A 9,206-nucleotide genomic window follows, 5' to 3' on the forward strand; every position below is an offset into this window, starting at 1 on the left:
TTACATTCATTTGATTCAATCATTTTAATCAATGTGTATTGACATTTTGTCATATTTTTGATCTACCTTACACAGACTCAGCTACTCAGATTTTAGCATCCCATGTGGCATATTTGGGCTTCTATTCTAGGGATATCAGTGGTGTTCTTTCTTCTGAGATCAGAAATTAGAGCCTTGGAATCAGGAGAGTGCAAAAGAAAGACACTTACTTTAAAGGAGTTTTGAGATAGGCAACATCTGTCTTTGTGAACTCTATTTCTATTTCAGGATTTCTTAATTCCTTTGCTCTACAGCTTTGAGGTCATTTCCCTTCTTTCAGACCTGCCTGGGATCAGTGCCATAAGCTTGTGGGACCGTCTGGGGTAGATGCTTGGATCCCGATCTCTCCAGAAAAACTAACCTACTCTTATTATTTCCTGTCCTTTGTTAGTCTTACTATGTGTTAGTATTTGTTACTATTTGTTGTATACTATTTGTTAGTTTAATAAACTAAGAAAACTAGAGTCTCTAAAAGTGGCTCCAAAGTGTGTTCCTTGGGATACTATTAAATATTATGGGGCAAATTGGGGCCATAACCAAACACTTGGTTTGGTTTGGTTCAAGAACATTGCTTTGGTGAAGCACCTCTCAGAGATGTTAGTAAACAACGAATCCTCCAAGCAATGCATCAAATGTTCACTGTTCCTCAAACTTATTACACTGTAGAAACTAATTTTATAGAATTACCTTTAAGAATCATTGTAGCTGAAAATAAATTTGGGGAGGTGATAAAAACAAGTTATAAAACATCAATAATGGTTAAACATATAAATATCTAAGGACAGTTTTATTTATTTTCATCTCAAGGTATATGCACATGCCTTTTCTTTTTACCAGTTACTGCAAACAAAATTTTAGTCATTCCCCACCCCCCACTGAAAGTTTTAACATCTCTTGAACTGACACGGGTGTAGGAATGGCATTTTCATGGATAAAGAATTTGTCTTAGAGTCAGCAGTTCACGTTTCTAATTCCAGGTCAGATCCTAACTAGCTTGTGACCTTAGGTAAGATATTTTACTTTACTGGGCCCTATTTTCCTCAGCTATAAAATGAAGAATCTAGGCCAGATGGGCTTTATGGTTCTACTATCAACATGCTATGATGTTTTTAGTGTTAGGTATTTTTAAGGAGCTTAAATCATTTTCTTTTTTGTAAGTTAGGAAACAAAGGAATACAAAAGTATATATAATTAGGATTTAAAATATATCTTTATAAGATAATAGAATATATATATATATATATATATATATGTTTACAAGTGTGTCTATGCACAAACACACATGCAAATAACGTATAAAGAATGATAAGATAAACACTGTTTATTTCAGCCTGTTATCCAGCTGAAAAGTAGAAATTACAAATATCTTAGGCTTATGCTATTCCTTCTCTGTTGCATGTTCTTTCATTCTCCCACTGGAACATTGTGTTAAATTTTGTGTTTATCATTATCTTGATTTTGTTGTACTTTTACTATATATTATGTATTTCTAGGAAATATGTTTTTTAGTTTTGTACATTTTAACCTTCATAGAAATGGTATCAAATTAAAGGTATTTTTTCTGGGTTCTTTTATTTTTTTCCAGTGAAAATGGTTTCTAAGTCTCATACATATTGATGAGGGTACCTGTAGTTTATTTATTTCACTATAAAATACTTAGTATTCTAGGGTATGAGTATATCACAGTTAGGTTGTCATTTTGTGTATTCTTGGGTCAGACATTTAACTACTTAATTTTTAGTCTTTCTTACTTTCTATATAAGAAATAAAACTTTATAAGTGTTCCTTAACATATTTTTAAGACTATCTAATAATTTATGAATGAGATATTTTCATCACTTTTCCAATTCTGAGAGTATTACAATGTCTAATGTAACTTCTTTGAACCATGAGGTTTTTGTAAATGTAACTCATATTTTGAAGTATATGTGTCTTTAAGTTATCTTTTTGATACTAATTTTTAACTTTATTACATTATGGTAAAAGAAAGTAATTTGTGTGATATTAATTGTTCTTAACTGTTCAGAATTATTTTTATGATTGGATAGGATATAAGTCCAAAGAAAATAGGAAAGACATTTTTCTTTAAAAAAAATTGAATAAAATGAAAACAAATAAATAGTTCTTAGAAAAGGCTAATGAAGTGGACAAATCTCTGGTAAGGGCAATTAAGAAAAAAGAGCACGAATAAATAGCACTAATAAATTGGTGTCGCAGGTACAGAGCAAGCAGAGATATAAAACATATGAAATGCCATGAACAACTTTATACTAAAAAGTTAGAAATTGATGAATTCTTAGGAAGAAATCAAATGTAGGAAAACTGGCTTAAAAGAAATAGAATACATGGATGGTTCTATAAGAAATTAGGGGCACCTGGATAGCTCATTCAGTAGAGTATGCAACTGTTAATCTCAGTGTTATGAGTTCATGCCCCACATTGGGTGTGAAGCCTACTTAAAATAAAATTCAATAAAATTTTTAAAAAAAGAAATAACATTAGTTTAAAATATACTCAAAAAGATATCTTTAGACCCAGGTGGTTTTTGTTGTTGTTGTTGCTTTTTTTTTTTTTTTTCCCCCTAAAGGAGTAGATCATCTTGGTATCATATAAACTCACTTATAGAATAGAGATATTGTAGGCCAAATTGTGGCCCAGTCTGAAGATTGGTCAGTGGTTTTGTTTTGGTGGAAAATGAGGACCTTGGACCACCACACCACTAATAAAACAGAGGTAGTTACATAAGGGTCCTTGAAACTGGACAGCTTGACTTTGACAATTCTCCATCTGTTTCTCCTACTAGAGTACTCAGACGACCAAAAAGCACATGTCTGGTGATTAAGAGCAAAGAAATCCTGGGTGTGTGGCCTTTTGTGTTATTAGTCTAACCCAAGGAGTCTCATAATCTGCACCTTACCTTTTGTTGGGGTCTGTTATCAAAGGAGCGAGACTGATACAGAGTGAAGGTCAAGCAAAGCTTTATTTTGCGCCAGTATCGAAAATCAAACCGACCAGCCGGGGCCATCTCTTACAGAGAGAGCGACCACCCCCAGCCTCAAAGACCAGCTTTTATAGAGCAAAAGCCATGTGGTTGAGCCTGGCCAATGAGATTATAATACACAGAGAAAGTTGCATAGTCATGCTAGGTCACACACTGGTGGCCAAATGAATTACAGTTTACCCTATAGAAGCTATTTGAACTAGCCTATCACTTTGGTCAGAATTGGCGCTCAAGTTGGCACCTGAAAAGGCGGGGCCCACATTCTTTGGTGGTTAGGGAGATAGTATGTGTGCTTTACTGATTAGATGTCTCCATCTGGCCTGACCCGTTCTTGTATCTGGGCTCTGTTATCAGGGACTGGTCGGCTACATTTTACTGGTTTCCCAGACTTGTTTCTAAGTAAATTCCTCGGGGTGGAGGGTGGCGGGTGCAGGGTCATTTTAAGTTTACTGCACAAACAACAAAATGGCTGTTTAAGTGAGATGGAGTCGCTCTGGCTAGGAGGCACTTACACCTTCATCACAATGTCACACAGATAGAACCCTGTGTTGTTATTTCCCATGGCTTGCTCTTAGCATCCAGGTTTTGAGTATACCTCATTACGGTTTATTTACCTATGCACCCTATGGCTTAGGGATTTTCTAAAACCTAGTCTTCCCCACCCCTGCCTCTTGAAATTTTTGTTGGTTCATTTCAAACTAAGAATAATTTAGATTTATTATTTGTTGCAATTCCTTTAGCATCTAGATATCTAACCAAAGGTCATTCAAAATAACCTGTCTGCCATACAACATACAGAAGTGCTTCTTCATAATGAATTCTGAATATGAAACTCGTTAATAATTTTGGAGAGTGAAGTGTTGAAACTCCATAGAGTTACCCCTGAAGCAAAATGAAGTCTTCAGGGACTGCATTTTTTATTGAAGTACAGCTGACACACAATGTTACATTAATTTCAGGGGTACAACACAGTGAAACAACAGCTCTCCACTATGTTGTGCTCCCCCCCGCCCAGTCTAGCTGCCATCTGCTACCATACAGCGCTATTACGTTATCATAGACTCTATTCCCTGTGTTGTCCCTTTCATCCTCATGACTTAATCATTCCATAAGTGAAATATTATACCTCCCATTTCCATTCATCCATTTTCCCCAAACCCCCTACCTTTCCCCTCTGGCAGCCCAGTTTGTTCTCTGTATTTGTGGGTCTGTTTCTGCTTTTTTTGTTTATTTTTTAGATTTCACATATGTTGTTATATTTAGATTTCACATATATTGTTATATTATTTCACTTAGTGAAATTATTTCACTTACCGACTTATTTCACTTAGCATAATACTCTCTAGGCCCATTCACATTGTCACAAATGATCAGATCTCATTCTTTTTTTATGACTGCGTAGCATTTCCTTGTGTATAGATACAACATCTTCTTTATCCATTCATTTATCAGTGGATGCTTAGGTTGCTTTCGTATTTTGGCTCTTGTGAATAATGCTGCAGTCAACATAGGGGTGCGTATGTCTTTTCAAAGTAGTGTTTTCATTTTCACTGGGTAAATGTCCAGTAGTGGAATACTGGATCATTTCAGATTTGTACTTTTAATTTTTTGAGGACTCTTCATACTCTTTTTTACAGTGCCTGTACCTATTTATATCTCAACAACAGTGCATGAGGGTTCCTTTTTCTCCACATCCCTGCTGACACTTACTGTTTATTGTCTTTCTGATACTAGCCATTCTGACAAGTGTAAGGTGATATTTCATTGTCATTTTCATTTGTATTTCCCTGTGAGGGATGTTGAGCATCTTTCCATGTATCGGTTGGCCATCTGAAGGCCTTCGTTGGAGAAATGTCTATTCAGATCCTCTGCCCATTTTAAATTGGATTATTTGATGTCTGTGTGTATGTGTCGTAAGTTGTATAAGTTCTTTATATATTGTATATTAACTCCTTATTGGATATGTCATTGTAAATATCTTCTATTCATTAGGTTACCTTTTGTTTTGTTGATGTTTTCCTTTTTTTTTGGTATAGTCCCAAGAGTTTATTTTTGTTTTTGTTTCCATTGCCTCAGGAGGCATATCTAGATAAATGCTGCTAAGGCCAATGTCAAATCTCTGTTTTCTTCTAGGAGTTTTATGGCTTTATGTCTCATATTTAAGTCTTTAATTCATTTGGAGTTTATTTTTGTATATGATGAAAGAAAGTGGTCCCATTTTCATTATTTTGCATGTAGCTAGCTGCCAGGAACTTCGTTCTGATATTTCCCACAGGTCACTTTCTTCTGATCTCAAACAATATGTAATATTATAGAAATTATTACTTTATTGCATAATTCTTGATATTCCATTTGGTTTTTCTTAGCTTTTAGTTCCCATAAAGATTAAAAAAAATATTTTAAATAGTTAATATGCACTTTAGTTTTTGTAAGGTGTTGGGCCAACCTGAAGGCTCAATAATAAAATGTTAATTGATCAGTTTTATCACTGATTGAAGCACTATTTATTCAACAGAAGTGATGGGTTGGGTCGATTTAGTAGTTCTTGAGCTATTAAAATTGCTTATTTGGCTTAATAATTTTTTCAGGGGCCAATTTTCCTCATTAGTTAATTAAAAAATAATAATAACATGACTCCTAGGGCCTGTATAAACATAACCTGAAAGATTTCATCATACTTTGATATCATCACACTGAAGCCACTTTCATTGATTATTGCCTTTTTTCTGGATTGCCCAGGAGCATTTGATGAGGTCTGGGTTCCCTTTTAGAAAACTGGCAGAGTAATCGTCTGGGGAAGAAAGACGCCTTATGCAAACTTCTGCCAGACAAACTTGGAGTTTCTGAAATAGAGTGATATACTAACTGTCGTGATTGATTTTTTTTTTTTTTCCTACCTCAGCAGCATACAAGGTGATACAGTACTGGGTAAGGACATAAACCATATTCAGAAAGCCAGTACATCCTCTGGTAGTCTGTCAGTCAAAGATACATCAAACCTAGGCTGAGATGAAAGTCTGTCATGCAGGAGTACTGTCCCGTTTTCTTTATGGATGTGAAACTGGCGCTCTTACTGATGCTTAACTTCCATCAACACCACTATCCTGCCATGTTTCACCTCAGATGCAAGACTATTTTCAAGTGCAAGGATTTAGAAGGCAGTTGATTATCAGGTGTTGATGGTAAGATCATTAAAAATCAGTTCCACCAGACCGGACATCTATAGGTAGTGATTAACAAAATATCTCAGGTCCTGGGCAGTGGGGGGCAGCATACTGTAGTGACTGATAGTAGTATTACTTGTATGCAAAGATATCCCAGGTTGTTAAGTTTGTTTAATAGTTCTCCAGAGGGCATTTTTCATCACTTAATGCACACCCACAATATATCGAGAATGTTGACAGGTATTAGGAATACCAAGATGAGTAAAAGAGTGTTTGGTTGAATGAGTATTTGTTACTGAATTTAAAATACTTGAAACACAAGGAGTGTTAAATAGTATGTACAATATGCCAGGGGTTAGCAAAGAATCTATTAAATTAGCCAGAGTAGCCATTCGACTCTAGAACTCTATGGATGTGAATTTGGTCACTAGAAGGATCCTAATATCTGACCCAACTGAAGGCTCCTGTTACCTGTACATTTTAATATTTTTCTTATCTGATTTCTCCATTACCTGTTGTTGTAATTACTTATTTAGTGGCCTGTCCTCCTAGAGCTTTTAGAGAGGAACTATCCAATGGAAATGCAGTGCGGCACAACATTACGAATGCAAGCCACTTATGTAATTTTAAATTTTCTAATAACCATGTTAACAAAAGCAAAAAGAAATGGGTGAAATTAATTTTAATACTAAATTTATTTAACTAAACATATTTAAATTATTATAATTTTAATATGTAATACAGTTTTTAAAAATGAGACATTTTGTATTTATATTTTGGGCAAGTATTCACAATGTATTGTGTATTTTCACTTATCAAACATCTTCATTTGGAGTAGTCACATTTTCTACCCAGCAGTGACATCTGACTAGTGGCTACCATGTTAGATAGCGTAGCTTTGGAAGAACTCCATGTACACAGAAAAAGATTTTTTGTGTGTTGTTTACTTCTTTGTCCTAATTGGTTACTGCAATGTTTGGGATTCAGTAAATATTTGATGAATAAACTAATTTTTTTAAAAGGCTCTTGATAAATGAGAGAGTTGGGTGTCCAAGAATGATTTCTTTAAGGAATAGATTTAGGCCCATCTACCTTAAGCTGAAGCAGCAGTCTTCATTAGGGCACAACTAAGTTTTGAAAAGTTATGTTAGAAAAATGCAACAACCACTGAATCTCATTAGTGAATAGATTTAAAAGGGAAGCCTTGAGTATGAAGTACTACAGCATATCTCTAAAAAGGACTGGTGTGTACTAATGAGAAGGAAATGGCAGTCAGTGGTAGTGTTGTAATTGCATTTAAAGCATGTCCCTCATGATCGAATTACAACTATTCCTTAGATATTCTGTGACTCATGATCCTGTATGTGATTTATTTGAGCCCTTTGATTTTTCTACTCTCTTTTTTTTGCTATTTTGTCATTAATCTGTGTAATTACTTATTATGAACCTAGGAGATGAAATGGATTACAGACCAGGGAAGTGAAAACTAGGTCAGTAGAATTTAATTACTGAGAAACCTTTATTGGAAAGTATTTAATACAAACAAACTAAGGTATAATAATTACTAAACATCATTGGAAGACACAATTCAGAAGAGAACCTTTATGAGCAAGAAAAAAAATACCAATTATATTCTACATAACTTTAGGAAAGAGCAAAATAGTGTGAATAAAACCACCCACATTATCCACATTGTCATCACAACACATCTATACTATAACTGAGCAAGCTAGTGTAATTTATAGAACTAATATGACAATTCTTTTAAAGTTTGTCTGATAATATGGAATTATCAAAGAATTGAACTCATTTAAGAAAGCAAATACCAAGAAATGTCATAGGTCACCAATCATCTGCTAAGAATGTGAGGTTTTAGAAAAATACCACTGATGATCCAATTCCTTTTTTCATGAACAAGTCACTGGTTTCTCAGTCAGCTTCCCAGGTGGAATCTCTATAGAGTTTAAGATAATTGTGATGCAAAAGAAGGATGTGTGTTGCAAATTACCACCTTTCCCTGGAAGAAACTGATACTCAGATGAAAGTCTACTGATGAGTTTAAGTGGGTAAAAAATACTTAATACTTTTTTGTATTAATATACTTAATAATGTTTTTTATTGTTTCAATATTGTCACAAATTCAGAAGCAGCAAAAAGCATGGCTACAACCTTTTAAAAGCTAGAAGTAATAACTAAAGAAGTATTAGACATTAAACTGTAATGTACTGTTTCTTCATGGAAAGAGTTCTGAGTAGGGGAGCACTGCTGAGGTTGGAAAAATGAGGAGAGGCTTCATGAGAGGAATGGGGTTTGGATTTCAGTTTGAAAGCTGGAGAGGTAAGAAGGCAAAACAGAGGCACAGAGGTAAACTGGAGTGATGTGTGGGAGGAAACTGGGGAAAGATAAGCATGAGTGCTGGGAAGTACCATGGGGTCCTCGTGACCGGTGAAGTTGAGGGTCTTGGAAGTGACAAGGAGATTCTTGTAGTGGTCAGAAATGAGCTGCCAAGAGACAAATCTTAGGGGTTTAAGGTTCCTAATTTTTTGAATTAATTAAAGTGTCTCTCACCTAGGGGCAGAAGATATGAATCAAAATTTTTTTTCTTTCCCAGACCTGGGGATTTATAACTGAGAAATATTTCTAAGATACAAATGATGGGATACAGCAAAACATGGAGGGCATAGGGCTAAAAGAGAAGAAAGAATAAAAAGTGACTAAAAATTCACCTTTCAGTATGATTGGAAAAAAATATGATGTTGGAAAAGGTCATGTGTTTGCTATTAGAAAGATATATTATTTGAGTCATCCTATTTGTCAAGATAGGTTAAGCTTATACTACATAATAAATGACCCCCAGATCTCAGCATTTTTGTGCAACAAAAAATGTATTCTGGCAAACATCGTTCAGTTCTGTTCTCAGTGCCTCTCCACAGCTACTGCCCTCCATGTGGTGACTCAGTGATCTAGGCTGCTTTGAAATGGTGGCTCTGTGTTTGCAAGAC

Source organism: Neovison vison, chromosome 8 (genome assembly GCF_020171115.1).
Source record: "Neovison vison isolate M4711 chromosome 8, ASM_NN_V1, whole genome shotgun sequence".
Lineage (NCBI taxonomy): Eukaryota > Metazoa > Chordata > Mammalia > Carnivora > Mustelidae > Neogale > Neogale vison.